Source organism: Nomascus leucogenys, chromosome 16 (genome assembly GCF_006542625.1).
Source record: "Nomascus leucogenys isolate Asia chromosome 16, Asia_NLE_v1, whole genome shotgun sequence".
Classification (NCBI taxonomy): Eukaryota; Metazoa; Chordata; class Mammalia; order Primates; family Hylobatidae; genus Nomascus; species Nomascus leucogenys.
The window spans coordinates 22,932,982-22,957,575 of NC_044396.1; the positions used below are offsets into that span (position 1 = coordinate 22,932,982).

Genomic DNA, 24,594 nt, shown 5'->3' on the forward strand with positions numbered 1-24,594 from the left:
ACACTTTTCTGATTCAAAAAATCTCTAAAAAACACATTTTGTTGAGATCATTAAGAAATAAGCAAATTATTTATTCTTGATATTATAACATATCATTTCTTAATAGGTAAATCTATTCCTATTCCCATTTATACTTTTTAAATTTCCTTTTAAGGTTATATGTAGTACAATGACCAGGTTTAACTGTTTATATAATCTCCAATCTATACTTACTGCTATATGAAAATATCTGAACCATGTTACTCAAAATACATTTTATAAACATAATAATTTTAACTTTTTATTAGTCTATTTAATAAAAGACTAATCAAGATCAAATTTTATTTTATCTGGGACATTGACAACTAGAGAAAAACAAGTTTCGCTTTGAAGGCTTAATATATATAGCTCTGCCTTGATAAAATCTTTTGGCTTCTTCATTCCTTTAGTTCTTCATTTCTTCCTTTAAAGTACAAGAGTGTATTACGGGTAGGGTGGTTCACGCCTGTAATCCCAGCACTTTGGGAGGCCCAAGAGGGTGGATCATGAGGTCAGGAGTTCGAGACCAGCCTGGCCAATATGGTGAAACCCCGTCTGTACTAAAAATACAAAAATTAGCCAGGTGTGGTGGCATGCGCCTGTAGTCCCAGCTACTTGGGAGGCTGAGCAGAAGAACTGCTTGAACCTGGGAGGCAGAGGTTGCAGTGAGCTGAGATCAGGCCACCGCATTCTAGCCTGGGTGACAGAGCGAGACTCTGTCTCAAAAAAAAAAAAAAAATCTTTTAATATGTAATCAAGCCCAAGCAATAAAAAATATTTTGAAAGGATTATAACTTTTGCATTCATTTCTATGTTTCCCCATAACTCCAAGCACAGAAGGGCCTTAATAATCATTTAGTTGAGGCTTAATGATGGCATAACCAGCTATTATATAGATTCTTGAATCCAGAAGGCTGTTTTAGGATTGGGTGGGGACCTTAAATGGTCATTTGCTATTAAGCACTATCACACTAAAATTCTGGAGACAGATTCAGTTATCTCATGGACTCATTGTGAAATCAGTTTGCTCACATAACTAAATGCTAACTGGGACATGGGATTTAGGAGCACACTGGGAATGTTAGGACATAGTTTTGATTGCAACATTCTCATAAACTATCTATAGGAAAAAAGGGGTTATGCCTACAATCAAGCTTTGTATATTTGCATGCAAGCCACAAACTAAGACCTACATCTGCAAAATCTCAGGGACTATTTGGAGAAAGGAATAAGCTGCATTTCTGATATAGTCATAGTATAAGCAACCCAAATTGGCTATCCATATCTCTACATTAGTGATTCCTGGTTTTTGCAATTGCAATTACTTGGATCAGAAAAAATCCAAAGAGAAAATATTCTTTCAAGTAAGGACATTTATAAAATATTATTGCTCATCATTTCATTTATTTATTTTCCCATTTTTTCCAGCCTTATTTAGGTATACTTGACAAATAACAGTTGGATATATTCAAGATATACAGTGTAATGATTTGACATACACATGCATTGTGAAATGATTGCCACATTACACTAATTAATACATCAATTGCCTCGCAGTTCTCTTTTTAGATAAGATTCACGAATTCATGTGCTCTTTTTGTTGGTGACCAATAATATTTTTCCTCCTTTTAATTTGTACAAATCTATGGAGTACACGTGCAATTTTGTTACATGCATAGATTGTATAGGGGTAAAGTCAGGGCTTTTAGAGCACCCGTTACCTGAATAATACGCATGGTGGAGAAGACAATCTAACATCTATGAACTATGGTGAAAAGCCAAGGAGAATATCTACAGAAAAGGGGGAACTCAAAAAGACAAACTTTTTGTATGTGACCAAACATAAAATAGTGAGGAATTCCACAGAGAAACAAAGTTGGCCTTTCAGAGAAAAAGAGATGTTTCAATTTGATAATATTTGTATGAGCATGAAAATCATCAAATACTGGTTACCTAAGTCAAAAATCAACTCCTAAAATTTCATTTTATAATTCAGTTTTGAAAATATTCCTCAAGTATAAACTAATTCTTATCTTTCTGAAGTAAATTTTAAAATAATATTTGGGGAATTAGGTCTATTCCATTCAGTTCTCCTATCTCCTATTTAAGGAGCCGTTTGTAAGCCTCTATTAAGTCAAATTTCTTAAAAACATCAGTAGAAAAGTAACAGAATTGGTGGACTGGTTATACCTTTTTTTTAATTTTACTTTCATTATTATTATTATACTTTAAGTTTTAGAGTACATGTGCACAATGTGCAGGTTTGTTACATATGTATCCATGTGCCATGTTGGTGTGCTGCACCCATTAACTCATAATTTAGCATTAGGTATATTTCCTAATGCTGTCCCTCCCCCCTCCCCCCACCCCACAACAGTCCCCGGAGTGTGATGTTCCCCTTCCTGTGTCCGTGTGTTCTCATTGTTCAGTTCCCACCTATGAGTGAGAACATGCGGTGTTTGGTTTTTTGTCCTTGTGATAGTTTACTGAGAATGATGGTTTCCAGTTTCATCCATGTCCCTACAAAGGACATGAACTCATCGTTTTTTATGGCTGCATAGTATTCCATGGTGTATATGTGCCACATTTTCTTAATCCAGTCTATCGTTGTTGGACATTTGGGTTGGTTCCAACTCTTTGCTATTGTGAATAGTGCCGCAATAAACATACGTGTGCATGTGTCTTTATAGCAGCATGATTTATAGTCCTTTGGGTATATACCCAGTAATGGGATGGCTGGGTCAAATGGTATTTCTAGTTCTAGATCCCTGAGGAATTGTCACACTGACTTCCACAATGGTTGAACTAGTTTACAGTCCCACCAACAGTGTAAAAGTGTTCCTATTTCTCCACATCCTCTCCAGCAACTGTTGTTTCCTGACTTTTTAATGATCGCCATCCTAACTGGTGTGAGATGGTATCTCATTGTGGTTTTGATTTGCATTTCTCTGATGGCCAGTGATGATGAGCATTTTTTCATGTGCTTTTTGGCTGCATAAATGTTTTCTTTTGAGAAGTGTCTGTTCATGTCCTTCGCCCACTTTTTGATGGGGTTGTTTGTTTTTCTCTTGTAAATTTGTTTGAGTTCATTGTAAATTCTTTGTCAGATGAGTAGGTTGCAAAAATTTTCTCCCATTTTGTAGGTTGCCTGTTCACTCTGATGGTAGTTTCTTTTGCTGTGCAGAAGCTCTTTAGTTTCATTAGATCCCATTTGTCAATTTTGGCTTTTGTTGCTATTGCTTTTGGTGTTTAAGACATGAAGTCCTTGCCCATGCCTATGTCCTGAATGGTATTGCCTAGGTTTTCTTCTAGGGTTTTTATGGTTTTAGGTCTAACATGTAAGTCTTTAATCCATCTTGAATTAATTTTTGTATAAGGTGTAAGGAAGGGATTCAGTTTCAGCTTTCTACATATGGCTTGCCAGTTTTCCCAGCACCATTTATTAAATAGGGAATCCTTTTCCCATTGCTTGTTTTTGTCAGGTTTGTCAAAGATCAGATAGTTGTAGATATGCGGCCTTATTTCTGAGGGCTCTGTTCTGATCCATTGATCTATGTCTCTGTTGTGGTACCAGTACCATGATCACATTTTTGAAGAAAAGAGATTCTTCAAATAATCTCAAAACCACCCAAGTCATCCAAAGTTACATTGTAATTTAAGGAATAAAAATATTTAATAAGCATATTTTAAAAGTTTAGTGAAAAATTCAAGTTTATATTCAACTTAAATATTTATTTGCTGAGCCTTCAGAAAAAAATGTATTTCTCAAACAGCATGGAATTGGAAATATGATAAATCTTATTTGTTATGGGTTTTATGGCTTAAAAACCTTCAATTTAACAAGTTACAAACATAATTACATTTTTAAGAATTCAGAGCTACTTAACTGTAGATAGCAGTAAATTTTATGTCTTCCTTTTTTTTTTTTTTACGTCTGCACTATTGGCATATATCTTCTTATAATCAAATTTTAAATAAACATAAGTAAGAATAAATCCAAGAAACAACTTTAACTCAAACTGTTCTTACTTTGTATACAATCTGGTTTCAAAAATTTAAGAAGAAATGTACCTTCTTCCAAATGTTCTGTAATCTTGGATTTCCTGTGTAGTATTCTAGTAAGCAAGCCATGAGTACACTAAAAGCTAAACAGATTTTATTGAGTATTCTCCATATGCTAAAAATATGCTAAGAATAAAAGACAAATGGTCCTGTCCATCTGGATTATACAGCCTTGATGAGATAATGATAAAAAGAATTACCTTTGAAGTACTTTTAAAGTACTGTGTAATCATCCAGGAGTGTATAACTTGGCCTTTGGAAGGAGTAGGAAGAGCCAGAGATAACTACAAAAGAATGCTGCATTTAGAGTAATGTTGAAAGATGGGGCAGTCACAGCCAATATCATACTACATGGGCAAAAGCTGGAAGCATTCCCCTTGAAAATTAGCACCAGACAAGGATGCCCTCTCTCACCACTTCTATTCAATATAGTATTGGAAGTTCTGGCCAGGGCAATCAGGCAAGAGAAAGAAATAAAGGCATTCAAATAGAAAGAGAGGAAGTCAAACTATCCCTCTTTGCAGATGACATGGTCCTATATCTAGAAAATCCCATCATCTCAGCCCAAAAGCTTCTTAAGCTAATAAGCAACTTCAGCAAAGTCTCAGGATACAAAATCAATGTGAAAAAATTACTAGCATTGTTATACACCAACAACAGTCAAGCCAAGAGTCAAATAAGGAACGAACTCCCATTCACAATTGTCATAAAAAGGATAAAATACTTAGGAATACAGCTAATTAGGAAGGTGAAAGATCTCTACAAGGTGAACTACAAACCACTGCTCAAAGAAATCAGAAATCACACAAATTTAAAAAATTCCATATTCATGGATAGGAAGTATCAATATCATGAAAATAGCCATACTGCCCAAAGCAATTTGTAGATTCAATGCTGTTCACATGAAACTACAGTTGCCATTCTCCAGAGAATTAGAAAAAACTATTTTAAAATTCATATGAAACTAAAAGGGAACCCAAATTGTCAAGTCAATCCTAAACAAAAGAAACAAAACTGGAGGCGTTACACTACCCAACTTCAAACTATACTACAGGGCTAGACTAACCAAAGCAGCATGGTACTGGAAGAACAGACACATAGACCAATGGAACAGGATAGAGAACACAGAAATAAGACTGTACACCTACAATTATTTGATCTTTGACAAACCTGACAAAAGCCAGCAATGGGGAAAGGATTCCCTATTCACTAAATTGTGCTGGGATAACAGGCTAGCCATATGCAGAAGATTGAAACTGGACCCCTTCCTTACACCATATACAAAAATCAACTCAAGATGGATTTTAAATGTAAAATGTAAATGTAAAACCCAAACCTATAAAAATTCTGGAAAACAACCTAGGCAATAGCATTTAAGATATAGGTACAAGCAAAAAATTCAAGACAAAAACAACAAAAGCAATTGCAACAAAAGCAAAAATTGAAAAAATGAGATTTAATTAAACTGAAGAGCTTCAGCACAGCAAAAGAAACTATCAACAGAGTAAACAGACAACCTAAAGAATGGGAGAAAACTTTTGCAGTTTACCCATCTGACAAAGGCCTAATATTCAGCATCTACAAGGAACTTAAACACATTTATAATAAAACAAACAACCCCATTAAAAAGTAGGCAAATAACATGAACAAACACTTTTCAAAAGAAGACATACATGTGGCCACCAAGCATATGAAAAAAAGCTTAACATCACTGATCATTAAATGCAAATCAAAATCACAATGAGATACCATCTAACACCAGTCAGAATAACTACTATTAAAAAGTCAAAAAATAACAAATGATGGCAAGGTTGTGGAGAAAAAGGAACACTTACACACTGTTGGTAAGAGTGTAAATTAGTTCAGCCTTTGTGGAAGACAGTGTAGATTCTCTGCAGATTTGACTAGTGCAATTACATGAACACATTTACAGAAACTGGAACTTTTTGGTTGATATGGTTGGGTTGTGTCCTCACCCAAATCTCCTCTTGAACTGTAGCTCCCACAATCCCCAGATGTCATGGGAAGAACCTGGTGGGAGGTAACTGCATCATGGGGGCAGGTTTTCCTGTGCTGTTCTCATGAAAGTGAATAAGTCTCATGAGATCTGAAGGTTTTATAAAGGGCACTTCCCCTGTACATGTTCTCTTGCCTGTCACCATTTAAGATGTGCCCTTGCTCCTCCTTTGCCTTCTGCCATGATTGTAAGACCTCCCCAGTCATGTGGAACTGTGAATCCATTAAACCTTTTTCTTTATAAATTACCCAGTCTTGGGTATTTCTTCATAGCAATATGAAAATGGACTAATACAGTAAATTAGTACTAAGTAGTGGGGTGCTGCTGTAAAGATACCTAAAAATGTGGAAGTGACTTTGGAACTGGGTAACAGGCAGATGTTGGAACAGCTGGAGGACTCAGAAGAAGACAGGAAAATGTGGGAAAGTTTGGAACTTCCTAAAAACTTGGAGGGCTCATAAGACAAGATGTGGGAAAGTTTGGAACTTTCTAGAGAATTGTTGAATGGCTTTGACCAAAATGCTGATAATGATATGGACAATAAAGTCCAGGCTGAGGTGGTCTCTGATGGAGATGAGGAACTTGTTGGGAAATGGAGTAAAAGTGACTCCTGTTATGCTTTAGCAATGAGACTGGCAGCATTTGACCCTGCCCTTGAGATCTGTGAAACTTTGAACTTGAGAGAGATGATTTAGGGTATCTGGTGGAAGAAATTTCTAAACAGAAAAGCATTAGAGAGGTGACTTGGGTGCTCTTTAAAGCATTCAGTTTTATTCATTCACAAAGATATGGTTTGGAACATTTAAAATGTTTGGAATGTTTAAAAGGGAAGCAGAGCATAAAAGTTTGGAAAATTTGCATCCTGACAATGCAATAGAAAAGAAAAACCCATCTTCTGAGGAGAAAATCAAGCTGGCTGCAGAAATTTGCATAAGTAATGAGGAGTAAATGTTAACTGCCAAGACAATAGGGAAAATGTCTCCAGGGCATGTCAAAGACCTTGTCAGCAGCCCCTCCCATCACAGGCCCAGAGGCCTCCAAGGAAAAAATGGTTTTGTGGGCTGGGCCCAGGCCCCCACTGCTGTGTGTAGCCTAAGTACTTGGTGCCCTGTGTCCCAGCTGCTCCAGCCTTGACTAAACTGTGCCAAGATACAGCTCAGGCCAGGGCTTCAGAGGGTGGAAGCCCCAAGCTGTGGCAACTTCTATGTGGTGTTGAGCCTGTGAGTGCACAGAAGTCAGGAATTGAAGTTTGGGAGCCTCTGCCTAGATTTCAGAGGATGTATGGAAATGCATGGATGTTCAGGCAGAAGTTTGCTGCAGGAGTGGGGCCCTAATTGAGAACCTCTGACAGGGCAGTTTGGAAGGGAAATGTGGGGTTGGAGCTCCCTCTGCCCACAGTCCCCACTGGGGCACTGCCTAGTGGAGCTGCAAGAAGACGGCCATCATCCTCCAGACCCCAGAATGGTAGATCCACCAACAGCTTGCACTGTGCACCTGGAAAAGACACAGACACTCAATGCCAGCCCATTACAACAGCCAGGAGGGAGGGCTGTATCCCACAAAGCCACAGGGACAGAGCTGGCCAAGACTGTGGGAGCCCACTTCTTGCTTCAGCATGACCTGGATGTGAGACATGGTGTCAAAGGAGATCATTTTGGAGCTTTAAGATTTGACTACCCTGCTGGATTTTGGACTTGATAGGGCCTACAGCCCCTTCGTTTTGGCCAATTTCTCCCATTTGGAACAGGTGTATTTACCCAATGCCTGTACCCCCATTGTATATAGGAAGTAACTAACTTGCTTTTGATTTTACAGGCTCTAAACAGAAGGGACAGGCCTTGTCTCAGATGAGACTTTGAACTGTGGGACTTTGAGTTAAGGATGAAATGAGTTAAGACTTTGGGGGACTATTGGGAAGGCATGATTGGTTTTGAAATGTGAGGATATGAGATTTGATAGGGGCCAGGGGCAGAATGATATGATTTGGCTGTGTCCTCACCCAAATCTCATCTTGAATTATAGCTCCCATAATCCCCAATGTGTCTTCAGAGGGACCCGGTAGGAGGTAACTGCATCATGGGGGTGGGCTTTCCCATGCTGTTCTCATGATAGTGATTAACCCTCACAAGATCTGGTGGTTTTATAAAGGGCAGTTCCCCTGCACACACACTCTTGCCTGCTGCCATGTAAAACATGACTTTGCTCCTCCTTCACCTTCCACCATGATTTTGAGGCCTTCCCAGCTATGTGGAAATGTGAGTCCATTAAACCTCTTTTTCTTTATAAATTGCACAGCCTTGGATATTTCTTCATAGCCATGTGAAGAAGTACATAATACATTGGTGTAAGATATTGTGAGATTTTTTACATAATTTTTATAATCATCACTTTGAGGGAGATCAGATGTCTGACATTTCTCTTTCTCAACAGATCATCAACAGAAATTGCTAATTTGTGTACATGCATTGTGTTCAGTATGAGTTGAATGTCCAGCAGAAAGAGTTGTGTAACTCCTCAAGTGGGAAAAGTATAAAAAACAACAAAAGAGCTTTGAAATCCTTCATCTGTATTTTTAGGGAAAAAATATTAAAAGTGACCCTAGGCAGAAAGTCCATGACCAGGATCCCATTATCAGTGGGAAATTAGTGCAAGAGGTGGGAGGTTATTATTAGTTTTTTTTTTTTTTTTCAGCAGGAAATAGTCAGAGAAGATGCCTAAAGCTGCTTCAGAGGAACAAGCTCTCGATAATTTTGATGTAAAATAAGCAAGAATTAGCACTAATCCCCTTGGGGGTGTTTTGAGACTAAATTAAGAAAGATGAATATAAAGAGAGTAAAAAGACTAGGAATCAGTTGAAATGCACACTTCTAGTTTGCAAACTGCTCTATTTACAGAGAAATGCATCAAATAGCAAAATACTTGGTGTTTGGCAGAAAATAAGTTATACTTATTTTAATAAGTAGATAATTTTTTGAGAATTTTTCATTTACTAAACTATGGTATAAATCTAGGGAAGGAGTTGGACACACTTTCTCCATTAGTAATGGAAGCACACCATTTACTGGAGGTCTGGACTGTCAAAAGTGAATGGCCATCTTATATTATAGGTGTTTTGAATCCTTGATATTTGATGTGGACAGACTTGATCAACAGCATGCTCAGCTCCATAACCTTAAGCAAATTAATGCAGGAACAGAAAACCAAATATCACATGCTCTCACTTATAAGTGAGAGTTAAACACTGAGCACACATGGACATAAAGATGGGAACAACAGACACTGTGGACTACTAGAGTGGAGAGGGAGGGAGAAGGTTGTGGGCTGAAAAACTAACTACTGGGGACTATGCTCACTACCTAGATGCAATAGACCCATGTAACAAATCTGCACAGGTACCTCCACTATCTAAAATAAAAGTTGAAATTTTAAAAAATGCTCAGAAGCACATGGGTGTTCCAAAATGGTAATGCCCAAATGGCCCTGCCCAAGCCCAGAGACTATTCATGATCATCTAGTGTCAACATTTAGTGAAAAGGGATGAATGCCAAATTACTTTGGTTTAACATACAGAGTCAAAGTGTACCCAGTGAGATGGACTGTGCAGGGGTTATCCGACAAAACCAACACTAGACCGAAAGTTGTGGCTGTGAATCCCAGTTATCTATTACTGTATTACATCATTTCAAAGGGTGGGACCAAGTTTATTTTTCTATGTGTTTCTTGCAAGACACATGAACATAATAGGCCTTGATAATCATTGAGTAAATGATTATGAATTAATGAATAAATGGATGGATGGATGGACGTGTTGTTGAACACTTAACCTCAATAGCTCTCCTGCCAATTATCTGACATTTACCAGTAAATTTCTCGCATTCTTGATTGTCTACTTTTTGATTTCTTTATGTTTTGTGATTTTAAAAAAAATCCTTAAATATTCTTCTCTGTCTTATCAGGTTATTTCTGAGCTCTAACTACCCTACTTTGGTCTCACTCCATTATCAACCAAGCTCTAATAACAGTCATCATAAGCAAATTTATGTTGTCATCTTTAAATCTTTCCTCACATCCACTCACCAGAATGACCGTTCTATTTGTACAGTGTCTCAGTAATATATGCCTCTCTATTTAATGCCAACTGTAATTACCCAAGTTTAGATAACAACTTTATAAGTGACCTTGCTACACCAACAAACTGACTCAAAGTGTCTTCTCAGCATAATGTTGGAACTCCCACTCAGGCTCTATGTACTCTAACCACCTGGATCTACTACCTTTCCACTTTTAAATCACTGTGTCTTTGTCTTTATTACAGCTGTTCTGTTTTAAATAATGCCCCAACTCCCCATCCCCTGTTACATACATACACACACCAAAGTTTTATTCCTTTAAGACCTTTACCAAAACTCACTCTATGACTGCTTCTCTTTTTCACTCAGGCAGAATTTATTACTTTCTTGCCCTGGGCTCCAACAATAGCATTCATCACTCTATTGAAATAAGCTGAAGGACAATGTGAAATAAGGTTTTAATCCTGTTTGAATCCCTTAAAGCTAGCATAGTGACTATTCAGTAAGCATTTCCTGATTATCATATACCTTGACAGACACAGAACCCCATGAAAATGAAGTGGTAATTTATAAAACGATTGCCTGCTATTATCACACACCTTTTCATCATCAAAGGAGGTAAGCCATGGAGAAAGAGCCTACAAACATATGCCTTAGAGGATTAAAAATAGTAATGAAAAAGAATTTTAAAAGGCTGTTGTCTCTATGGCATGATTTTCCTGCAGAGCACCATGCACTCCTCAGCCTATGTGGAATGCCCATTTTCTTGCTCATTCTCAGAAAAGCACTGCCATCCTCCCTAGGTTATATAACTCCAGGCAAGTTTTCAAATTGAGTCCCTAAACACCAACTCCCACTAAGTTACTTGTTGGGCTGACTGGTTCTCAGTGTAGATCAGGAATGGTATAAGATATGTTCGTTACATTCTATCATACCAGAAACAAGGAAGTTATCAGTGATGACCAGGGTCAAGTCTAAAGTTCTCTGGAGCCAATCTAAAGTGGTTGTCATTGACCAAAGTTGGGATTATTCAGGGGAAAAAATGTAATGGACTGAAGAGATTAATTTTGAAAAACATGAGTTCATAATGATAACAGGAAACATCCTTCAGCAGTCTACTTTAACTGATATTCAAGTACCAATTCATCATTTTGAAAACTGATAAAGAAGCAAGACTTTATCTTGATTTTCCTATACCCACTGGACTGCAGCATAACTAAATAGTCAATCAGAGAAAGTTTCTCTTCATAGAAAATTATGGCAAATATATTAAGAAGGGGTAAAAGAAAATAACCACTTAAAGTTCTTGACAAAATTCTGGATTTAGGGAATGAAAATAATGGTCCATAAAATCCAAAAAGACACTTAAAACAGGTCGCACGGGTCTCTCGATGGAAGTACTCAATATTACCGATGAAGTATTCCAGCCCATACTCAAACCTGAATATGAACAAGTCTCTAGATTTAGCTAACAGTTTACAGGAAATACAAGAGGCAAGGAGAAAAAAAAAGTAAAAATAAACAGAAGGTCAAAATAAGCAAAAAATCCATAGGTCAAATTACCTGCCTTCTTCTGCAAATGAATTAAATGGCAAAACAGAAAAGAGAAAAAGGAACTTCTTCCTTTTGTTTTAAAAACTCATGTCCAGCTTTCACACTTTTACCTAACTTAAATTTACCCTCACAATGTTGCACTTATCATTCAGGAATGTAATCACAGATTACTTACTTGTCTTTCCTAATTGATATAGCAGAAACAATGTCTTGTTAATTTTGTATTAGCAACTACCACCAGAGTGCCCAGCACACAGCTCATAATAGGTGCTCATTGAATGTTTGCAGAATAAATAAATGAATAAACTCCAAGCACCATCAACTGGCCCCTTTATCCCAATGTTATAATTCATTTTCTTCTTGCTAAATCTGGGAGTATGAAGCAAGAGGACTGCAGTGGAAGCAAGGTGGCACAGAAACGTTTTCATTTGATCTCAGATAAAGGTTTGCAAAGCTTGCTCTTTATGAGTATTTTCAGTATTTGTTACACATTAGTCCCTCCTGAGAAAATTTTAAAAATACATATGGTTGGTCCCATAACCAGACATTTTGATTTATTTGATTTTGAGTGGGACCCAGAAACAGCATTTTTTGTAACTCCTCAGTTGGCACAAATGCGGGGCCAGGATAAATTGCTCTGTATCATTTTCAATGCCTTTCCATTCCACATGTCTCTCAAACTCTAACCTCCCATAAGTACAGAGTTCTTTGTTGTGCCTGCAGATTCTAGTGCAGAGCCTGGTTCACTGTTAGATATTTATCTTTGTGTGTGTGCCTGTATACAGGTTTGTGCACATGTGTGCTCATTTTCATATGCATATTTTGTTCACATGAATAAATATGAAGGTCCTTTTTCAATAGAGCATCTTCACCATGGTCTCAGAAGTAAGAGACTCAGGTCATGAAACCAATAACAAGCAAAATAGGCTAGTATTTCAGAGCAATGTAAAAATATGTTATGGTGGTTAGATATATACATTAAAGCTGACTCTTCATGCAAGAATAGAGCCAACCTTGGTTGGCAGAATCAAAGATCTGTTATCTTTGTTTTACTGACAAAACATATACAGATCTAAAAGCATATCAATACCTGAACCATTAGGATGACTGTTAGTTCTCTATGTGATAAGACCAATCTATATCCAGAAAATACTAGATAAACAAGTGGTCTAGTATTGTCTTTTATTTTTTGTTGACAGATTTTTTTTACTATGATCTTTTATTTTATGATATAAGAGAGATGAAAAATCGTTTAGATGGCTTAGTCAAGACTTGTGTTTGTGCTTGCTTTGGCAGCACATGTACTAAAACTGAAGTGATACAGAGAAGAGTAGCATGGCCCCTGTGCAAGGATTACATGCAAATTTGTGAAGTGTTCTGTATTTCTCCATGAGTTGGATTTTGAAAAAATTAATAAAATAGACTTCTAGCTAGCTAATAAAGAAGAAAAAAGAGAAGATACAAATAAACACAAGTAGAAATGATAAGGGGATATCACGACTAATGCCACAGAAATACAAACAACCATTAGAGAATACTATAAACACCTCTATGCACATAAACTAGAAAATCTAGAAGAAATGGATAAATTCCTGGACACATACACCCTCCCAAGACTGAAGCAGGAAGAAATTGAATCCCTGACTAGACCAATAATGAGTTCTGAAATTGAGGCAGTAATAAGTAGCTATAAACAATAAAACAGCGCAGGACCAGACAAATACTCCTAGAGTTACAAAGAAGAGCTGGTACCATTCCTACTGAAATTATTCCAAAAAATTGAAAAGGAGGGACTCCTTCCTAACTCATTCTATGAGGCCAGAATCATCCTGATAAAAAAAAAAAACCTGATAGAGATACAACAAAAAAAGAAAACTTCAGGCCAATATTCTTGATGAAGATCAATGCAAAAATCCTCAACAAAATACTGGCAAACCAAATCCAGCCACACGTATCAAAAAGCTTAACCACCATGAGCAAACAGACTTCATGCAAGGTTGGTTCAACATGCACAAATAAATAAATGTGATTCATCACATAAACAGGACTAAAGACAAAAACAACATGATTATCTCAATAGATGCAGAAAAAGCCTTCAATAAAATTCAACATCCCTTCATGTTAAAAACTCTCAGTAAACTAGGTATTGAAGGAATATACCTCAAAATAATAAGAGTCATATATGACAAACCCACAACCAATATACTCAACAGGCAAAAGTTGGAAGCATTCCCCTTGAAAACTGGCACAAGACAAGGATGTCCTCTTTCACCACTTCTATTCAACATAGTATTGGAAGTTCTGGCCACGGGAATCAGGCAAGAGAAAGAAATAAAGGCATTCAAGTAGAAAGAGAGGAAGTCAAACCATTCCTGTTTGTAGATGACAAGATCCTATATCTAGAAAACCTCATCATCTCACCCTAAAAGCTTCTTAAGCTGATAAACAAATTCAGCAAAGTCTCATATACAAAATCAATATTCAAAAATCACTAGCATTCAGATACACCACCAACTCTCAAGCCAAGAGCCTAATCAGGAATAAACTCCCATTCACAACTGCCACAAAAATAATACAATACCTAGGAATACAGCTAAGGAAGGAAGTGAAAGATCTCTACAAGGAGAACCACAAACCTAAAATACATCAGAGATCACACAAACAAATGGAAACACATTCCATGCTCATGGATAGGAAGAATCAATATGATGAAAATAGCCATACTGTCCAAGGGAATTCATAGATTCAATACTATTCTCATTAAACTACCACTGATATTCTTCATAGAACTAGAAAAAACTTATTTTAAAATTCATATAGAACCAAAAAAGAACCTGAACAGTCAAGGCAATCCAAAGCAAAAAAAAAGCTAGAGGCATCGCACTCATGCTACCTGACTTCAAACTATGCTATGGGGCTAGAGTAACCAAAGCAGCATGGTGCTGGTACAAAGACACAAAGACCAATGGAACATAATAGAGAACCCAGAAATAAATCCACACACCTACAACCATCTGATCTTCGACAAACCTGACCAAAACAAGCAATGGGGAAAGGATTTCCTATTTAATAAACAGTGCTAAGATAACTGAATAGCCATATGCAGAAGATTAAAACTGGATTCCTTCCTTACACCATATACAAAAATCAATTCAGGATGGATGAAAGACCTAAATGTAAAACCCCAAACTATAAAATCCCCAGAAGAAAACCTAGGCAATAGCATTCAGGACATAGGCACAGCAAAGATTTCATGATGAAGATGCCAAAAGCAATTGCAACAAAAGCAAAAATTGAAAAATGGGAGCTAATTAAACTAAAGAGCTTCTGCACAGCAAAGGAAACTATCATCAGAGTGAATGGACAGCCTAGAGAATGGGATAACATTTTTGCAATCTACCCATCAGACAAAGGTCTAATATCCAGGGTCTACAAGGAACGTAAACAATTTTACAATTAAAAAAACAACCCCATTAAAAAGTGGGCAAAGGACATGAACAGATACTTCTCAAAAGAAGACATGCATGCAGCCAACAAACATGAAAAAAAGATGAACATCACTGATCATTACAGAAATGCAAATAAAGCCGCAGTGAAATACCATCACACACCAGTCAGAATGGCTATTATTAAAAAGCCAAAAAACAACAGATGCTAGTGAGGTTGTGGAGAAAAAGGAACACTTTTGTTGGTGGGAGTGTAAATTAGTTCAGCCATTGTGGAAGACAGTGTGGCAATTCCTCAAAGACCTAGAGGCAGCATTCCCTCCAGCAATCTCATTACGGGGTATATACATAAAGGAATATAAATCATTCTATTATAAAGATACATGCACACGTATGTTCACTGCAGCACTATTCACAATAGCAAAGTCATGGAATCAACCCAAATGCCCACCGATTATAGACTGGATAAAGAAAATATAGTACATATACACCATGGAATAGTATGCAGCCATAAAAAAGAACAAGATCATGTCCTTTGCAGGGACATGGATGGAGCTGGAACCCATTATCCTTGGCAAACTAACACAGGAACAGAAAACCAAACACCACATATTCTCACTTGTTAGTGGGAGCTGTACAATGAAAACACATGGACACAGGGAGGAGAACAACCCACACTTGAGCCTGTTGGGGGGTGGGAGGAGGGAGAGCATCAGTAAGAATAGCTAGTGGATGCTGTGCTTAATCTGTAGGTGATGGGATGATCTGTGCAGCTAATCACCATGGCACACGTTTAACTATGTAACAAACCTGCATATCCTGCACATGTATCCCTGAACTTAAAAGTTCAAAATCCCCAAAGTAAATAAATAAAATTATATATGCATTTTATACACTATTTTATATAAATATGTAGTAATAGATTAATTGTGGATGCCTATATATGATCTAAAACTATATTAAAATACATTTCCATAATTTGATCCAAAAAGATGTTTTTTTATTTTGAAAAGTTTCAAATATATACAAAAGTCAAGAGATTGGTGTAATGATTACCACGTGTTCAACATCCAGTTTAAACAATTATAAGCTCAGCCTTGTTTCACCTACTTTCCAACCTCAGATTATTTTGAACCAAATCTTAGACATTATCATAAGCCTCTCATCATGTGTATGTAAAGAATACGATTTCTTTGTTTAAACAAAATCAAAATACTATATCACATCTAAAAACATTAAAATGATGTCTTAATTTCATAAAATAGTTATTAGTTAAATTACCTTGATTGTTCTCGAAATATTTTTCTTTACATGTTGTTCAAATACAGATCCAAATAAGATCTATAAACTGATCAAGGACCTAAAGCATGTATTAGTGGGAATGTGTGGGTAGAGTGCAAGAAGGGAAGTTTTCAGAAGCAAGGTAGGAAATGAAAGCACATTCCTTCCATGAAGCCCATCATAAGCCAGGTGAAAGAGTTTGAGCATTATCCTGAGAGCAGTGAGAATCCATTGAAATACTTTAAAGATTGAGACATGAGCATATTTAAGAGGCAAAGAAATTGAATGAATATTAAGGGAGCTAGAAAAGAGGTCACATGTTGAATTGTGGGTTTCATAGCTTTCAAACTTTTTTATGTATTGACTTTATTTTTCTGTGAGAACTAAATTTGGAGGTCTTTAAAGATTATGAGAAAAGCTACCTTAAATCTCGACAACTATAAGAATATGGGACCACAAGGAAAGAAAAAAAAAAAACAACAGTAACAAAAATGTGACTATGACTAAGTAGAGCTGGCTCCAGCTCGAAGAAATGTGAAAAAGGGGTTTTGCATAATTCCTTCTACACTGCCAGGCCAGTTTATCTGGGAAGAAAAGAGGCAAGAAGAAGAAATAAATGACCATATGCTTAGGTGGAGCTTCCTTTTGTTTATCAAAACATGTATGTAATGAAAGAAAACTATGTCAAAAGACTATTGCCATAAATTAAAGCCATGTCTATATCAAAATAATTCAGAGAATCTAGAAAGTAACCATGGATTAAATTCAAGCAAAAAGAATGGAGATATTGTTACAATAATAAAAAGCACATTTGATTTGAAAGCCTAGTCATTAAGATAGTACTATACACACTGTATAATCAACAATAAAGATTTGTTTTCCAAAATTTATACAGCAAAATTGGAAGAGAATGAAATAACAGAATGAAATTGATTTATCAGAGGAGTGGGTGACTTTGACTCATATATCTTACTCTATTCTACGGTATATCAAACAGGGCAAAAATAGTAATAATTTATGGTCCCTCTATATATTAATAATAATGTGGGCCGGGCGCGGTGGCTCTTGTCTGTAATCCCAGCACTTTGGGAGGCCGAGGTGGGTGGATCACGAGGTCAGGAGATCGAGACCATCCTGGTTAACACGGTGAAACCCTGTCTCTACTAAAAATACAAAAAATTAGCCGGGCGTGGCGGCGTGCGCCTGTAGTCCCAGCTACTCGGGAGGCTGAGGCAGGAGAATGGCGTGAACCCGGGAGGCAGAGCTTGCAGTGAGCCGAGATTGCACCACTGCCCTCCAGCCTGGGTGACAGAGGAAGACTCTGTCTCAAAATAAAAAAATAAATTAATTAAATTAAAAAAAAAATAATAATGTAAGACATTTTATATGTATATTAATATGCTAAATTCTACATCCTGAAAATAGAATACAAACTTTCTTTTCAAATTCTCTCGGGAATATATTCAAAATTTGTTCTATATGAAGTCTCAATAGTCTCAATATAACTTCAGTGAATTCCACATTTACACATAATATATAACTTGCTTTTTGGTAACAATATCAAAGTGGAAGTTAAATTTTAAAAATAGAATCTTCCTCAAAAGGTATCTTTAAGTTGAAAACCTTAAAACTGGGGAAAAGCAAAAAAATTGAAGAATATCTAAATATAATACTTAAAAAACATGAAAAACCACAATCTATGAAATATGGAAATAAAATATAAACTCTATGAAATGATTCACTGTAAGAAAGTTTATTGTCTTAAGTGCTACACACTGAAATGGGAAAATATAAATTAAATGAATTATTAAATTTAAAAAGCAAAATAAATACCTCTAATGAGACAGAGGGGGAAAAGTTAACTAAGATAAAGGCAGAAATTAATGACATTTAGAAGGTACAGATAAAGCTAATACAATTCAAGCATATGGTTACGTGAAAGAACTGATAACATAAACTACTTAATAAACTAATTAGGACACAAAAGGAGAAAGAAAAAAGTAATATAAGTGAGATATATCCTTGAGAAAATTCAAATAACTCTCAATTCTCAACTTTATGTACATAAATTTGAAAATTTAGAACGAATATCTTTTCTTCAAAAGGGATATCATATCCAAACAGGCCAACTGTAGTAGGATAAATTGAGAAAATTGTAAAGTGCCATGCCTATATCACCTACCAAATATTCGTGGAATAGATACTTCTACCATTCTTTAAAGTGTTATTCTATTATTCTCTCCCTATTGGTAACCATTGTAAATAAGAATAATATACTTAAACCTCTATTTCTTGTCCTATTCATATAGACAGTATTTACTGATTTCTAACTTTATCTTTTAATGATATTAGTAATCCTACTCTCACTCCTTTTCACCTTCAACTTCAAAATATTGGTTATCTATAATTTTAAATTTTGATTAATATGGGGATCATATGCATGCATTTGTAGCCTTGTAGTCACAAATCTTCCAAATTTCAACAGGTTGAATATAAAAGGCAAAAGCACTACGTGATATTCATATTATTGTGACTAGGTAAAGCCACTTGATCACATTGCCTTTCTAGCAGTTTGCCTTGAGCCTCCACCCACTCCTAGGCCACTATCACATATTTTATAGCCTTTCTTTTATTTTCTTGTATTTGCTGCCTCTCTGTCAAGTTCTTCTGATGTCTTAAGCTTATTATTAAACTGCTTAGGTCCCCTTTAAGGAAGAGCCTGCCTCAGCAGCTTTTAGTGCTGCAACAAGCTACCTTTCTTTATCAAACAGCCCTTTCTGATTGCCTCCCATTGACCAAAGGCACACTCTTCGGGGTGGCCCTCATCTGATGTCTGATCCAGGGAGGGGTACAATGGCTCTCTCACATTTGGCCTAATGGGTAACACCACAGACAGACCCTATCAACTCCAGAACTTCCTCTGGGTCAGCTTAAGTTGTTGATCAACAGCTTAAGGTGTTGATGCCACATCACAGTTCCACTTCTCTCTCTGCCTGATGCTGCTTCCCCACACCCCTTTTTAAAAGGTGTTGATCTCTACACAGTTTCTAATAAACATTCTACAATCTAATTTCCATCTCAGTGTCTGTTTCCTGGAGAACCCACTCTGCAACAATGCTGTTTTAGTCTAAACTAGCTCCTTGGTCAGTAACCTGGAAATATGCCATTAAACATTATGCCTATACAGCCTGAAACCACTAGCACTGAAGAAAAATCTATCCCACTTGTAGTAAGCTGTCTTCCCCGGAAACAAGTCAGAGTCAACCTATCAATGCTCCTTTCAGGTGTTTTTTCTATTAGAGAGCCCTTGTGTTTTCACGGCAGCCATATCCAGCTGCAAACTGAGACAAAAGGCAAAAGGAGAATTTGGCTTAATCTGAGACTGAGATGTAGTTCCCCCCTGTTTCCCTAACCCAATTCCTCTTTCAATACGTCCCCTCTTCTCTCAACACCATATCTGACAAATTCTAGCCACAGACTATCAAACTGGGTTTTTCTTTTACTTCACTTTTCCTTATTTATATCATTTTATAAGGGTAAGGGTCATACACAAAGAGGCTTCATCTCCAAGCAGAGAGACCATCAGCTCTGGATTGTCAGTTTTCCACTCAGGCTATCTGTCTATCCATCATCTTACACAAACTGTTGGAACCACGTTCTGTGGGATCACTAGTACTGATGACTCAGTGGTTCCTCAGCACACTAAATGCTGTTTCTAAAACTACACGGTTTATCCACAGTTTCCTATGCATACACCTTTCTAATTTTCCTACTTTCTAACGGAGAAGAAGAAAGTAGGAAAGTGAAATATGTTTTTATAGGAAAATACAATTCATAAATTTAAAAAGATGTATCAACTGAAGAATGATGAAGTTCATAAATTTGGAAAGGAGAGCTTTACTTTTCATTAAGGTTGCAGCCTGCAGCATAGCCATTCTGAGAGGCTGGGAAGTGTAACCTCCATCCAGAAGCCAGAAACACACTTTTTGAGGGTCAGAAGAATATGACAGGGATTTATGTTGAATAGACTGGCCAAATATACATATTCAAAACTATAGGAAGGGTCATGAATATTTATAAATAGAGAAATGTGGGCATGTGCAGTTGAGTTTCATGTCTCTCTATGGGACCCATGTTCCAAAAATGGGTTAGCATAATTCGAGGATACAGTTTTCAGCCCTGTGGTGTCAAAAGGTGAAGCAAGGGACATGAAAACTTTCATTGCACATGGGAGATGGTGTCCAACCTCCCATCCTGTCATTGCTGGGAACTCAACTTCCAAGCTTTCCCTGAGATCCCCTTGACCAAGACAGAATCCATTCAGTCTGTTGGCAGGCTTAGGATTTCATTTTTATTTCTCATAGGTATACTTACTAAAGTAAAAGAACAGCGATCTATATCAAATGGTGAACTCTCTCCTGAAATCCTCCCTCCTCCAGCCCACTGATTGACTTGGTGGAATCTACTCCAATCAGGGCTGACAGCTCTGTAGCCCTGTTGCAACATCTCAACTAGAGCTAGGTCCACAATTTCCTGGATCTCTCATCTTCTTTCTTGATTTATTCCCCCAGTTTTAGAGAAGACTTCCTCAAGTGGCCTCTTTGCCCTTCTTTTAGAGTGTTCTTTCTCTGATCTGTTTTTTCACTCGACTTTCTTCCACCAAAGTTTTATCTTGTAGAAATCTATTGAAGATACTCATCTGCAGATGGATGCTTTCCTACTTTCTTTGAACTTGCTAATGTATATCTAGAAAGCCCCTTTACTAATGCACTGTTTGAGAAGAAAAGTATGTACATGAGTGCTTTCTGTCAGCCACAACAAGAAATATTCTAAAAAACCGTAACCAGTTTCGGTTGAGAGTAAGTCTTGGATTCTGGGAAGGAAGAGAAGCTTTCTTTTAACTGCAATTCTATTGAGTTGTGGAAATTTTTACTTTGAAAGCATATTCCTTTGTTTTTTAGTAAAAGAAAACTAATTTGATAAATGGACAAATACTAAACAAGCAACTGCTACATACCAGACACAGTTTCAGATGGTTTTTAAAGGGTACAAAAGATGGAGAAAAATCCAACACCTATTATTAAGCAATTTGAAAAGGAAATTGCCATTGCAACAGAACAGCAATTTCTGGATTTGTTACTATACACGAGATCTGCAGAAGCCTACAGATTTTTGGTCTGTTTTAAAAGTAAAATAAAAACAATCTTTACAGTGTCAGCAGCTGAAATTTCTTATACTCACGTAATGTGGGCTTTGAAATAATTTTTTATTATATAAAATCTGAATCATCTGCTTAAAGTGAGCTCATTTTGCCTCATAAAACATTTTTTCCATTGTCCCATGTGTTTTAGCATGGTTCCAGCTATAAAATTATAATAATCATAATCTAACAAAATAGAAAATTTCCAGGCTACTTTGGATATTTAACAGGAAAATAGCCAGTTGATTTATCTCATATGGCTTCTTAAACCCAATGCATTTTAAAATACATTTTTTCTCATTTTATATACATTTCAAGTATATTTATCTCAGATAGATAATGCTTTAACTTTAACAATTACACTAATTATCAAGAAATCTACACTCAATTTTGGGTAACTTGGTATGTTTATATTAACTTTTCAAGTATGATAATAAAATGTTGGACCCGGAAGAGGTGGTGAAACAAATAAAGGCACTTAACACTTTGTGAATGCTCACTATTTACCGAACATCATGAACCTGGATTCTGAAACTCTGGTTTTCTTGTTATAAAATCAGAATACGAATATCTCATCTCATAAGGTGTGAATGAGGACTGATTGTGCCTAACTCATAGTCAGTAATCAGTCAGGGATATTATTTCTCTCTATATTTCCATCTTTATGGATTAATTTAAATGAGTCTGGTCATATTCCTATGAGTAGAAACCCCTTTTTCAAGAAGACAACTATTTTTCAAGGTTGCCAAAGAGTTGATGATCAATACTTGTCTATCAAAGGAGAACCTCAGTAATATGAGAAAGGGACTTGCCTTGGGGCCTGCAGAATCAGCTCTACAAAGACACATGGTATAACTAAGAGGAAATTGAGCTGTGCCCTCAATCGGGGTGAAAACTGGTCTTGTACTTTTATAATCAGTTACACTGGAAATATGTCCTCTTGCATATAAAAACAAAACAAAACAAACAAAAAATAACTGACTTTGGTTATTAACTTACCCTCTGTATCCTTCTGTAACTGCGAGAAAGACGCAAATTATGAAATTCATTTCGAGTATGTAGCATAATTTTCAGCTGTGGTGAGATATATGCCATAAGGTATTAACCATTGCTGGTTCTCCGTAATGCATAAGATCTTAAAAGTAACTAAACAAGGTTGCTGATTCAGGGGATCCTACTGTTAATTTCTGAAACATACTTCCAGCAATTGAGACAAATTGTCATCTCTAAGCTGAAATTCAGCTTATTCACAGTCTATTTCTTCATTCTATTTGTCAAGTTATATTTATTGGGGATATACAGTATGGCAGACACTGTGGTATATATTGCAGTAAAAAGACCCCAAACACTTCCCCACTAAATCGAAACAAAAAATCCATTTGACAAGGGATTAATCATCAGAATATAAGGAGTGCAAACGACTCTATAGGAAAAAAAATCTAATAATCCTTGGCCGTGGTGCATATCTGTAATTCTGGCACTTTGGGAGGCCAAGACTGGTGGATCACTTGAGGTCAGCAGTTCGAGACCAGCCTGGCCAACATGGCAAAACCCCATCTCTACTAGAAATACAACAATTAGCTGGGCATGGTGGTGTGCACCTGTAGTCCCAACTACTTGGGAGGTTGAGGCTGGAGAATCACTTGAACCTGGAAGGCAGCAGTTACAGTAAGCCAAGATTGCACCACTGCACTCCAGCTTGGGCAACAGAGCGAGACTCTGCTTCAGAAAAACAAAAAACAAACAAAACAAGACAAAAACAAAAACAAAAAAATCCCTAATAATCTGATTTAAAAAGGGGCAAAAGATCTGAATAGACATTTCTCAAAAGAAGACATACAAATGGGAAACAGCATATGAAAAGGTGCTCCACATCACTGATCTTCAGAGAAATGCAAATCAAAACTACAATGAGATATTGTCTCACTCCAGTCAAAATGACTTTTACCCAAAAGCTAGGCAATATAGAATCCTGGTGAGGATGTAGCAAAAAGGAAAACTTCGTACACTGTTGGTGAGAATATAAATTAGAACAACCCACTATGAAGAACAGTTTGGAGGTTCCCCAAAAAACTGAAAATAGACCCACCATATGATCCAGCAATCCCACCACTAGGTATATATACCCAAAAAGAAAGGAAATTGGTATATCGAAGATATATCTGTATTCTCTTGTTTACTGCAGCACTATTCACAATAGCCAAGATTTGGAAGCAGCTGAAGTGCCCATAAACAGATGAATGAATAAAGAAAATGTGGTACATACACACAATGAGGTACAATTTAGCCACAAATAAAAATGAGATCCTGTTTTTGCAACAACATAGATGGAACTTGAGGTCATTATGTTAAGTGACATAAGCCAGGCACAGAAAGATAAACGTTGCATGTCCTCACTTATTTGTGGAGCTAAATATTAAAACAATTGAACTCCTGGAGATATAAAGTAGAAGGATAGTTACCAGAGGCAGGGAAAGAAGAGCAGTGGTGGGAAGTGGGGATGATTAATGGGTACAGAAAACAGTTAGAATGAACAAGAGCTAGTATTTGGTAATACAACAGGATGACTACAGTCAACAATAATTTATTGTACATTTAAAAATAAGCAACAGAATAATTGGATTGTTTGTAATAAAATAAAATGATAAATGCTTGAGTGGATGGATATCCCATTTACCCTGTTGTGATTATTACACATCATATGTCTGTATCAAAATATCTCATGTACCATACCTATATGTGGTACATGATATATATATATATAGAACATGAGATATATATATACACGTTGGTGGTGGTGGTTTGTTTTGTTTTAATTTTATATATGTACACGTTGGTGATGGTGGCTTGTTTTGTTTTAATTTTTGTGGATACGTATATACACTATATATATATGTAACATGTATATATTTTTGTGGATATCTACTATGTGTATATATGTGTGTG

At 36.5% G+C, this 24,594-nt stretch overlaps 1 protein-coding gene and 1 non-coding gene across 9 annotated transcripts in view; one reads left to right on the forward strand and one right to left on the reverse strand.

Annotated features, from left to right (window-relative positions):
- RALYL (RALY RNA binding protein like) overlaps window positions 1-24,594 on the reverse strand; it is a 731,347-nt gene that overhangs the window by 248,369 nt on the left and 458,384 nt on the right. The window lies entirely within an intron of this gene.
- Window positions 13,002-13,108, forward strand: LOC115830777. The gene has a single exon (XR_004026316.1). It is a non-coding gene; the product is annotated as a U6 spliceosomal RNA (small nuclear RNA).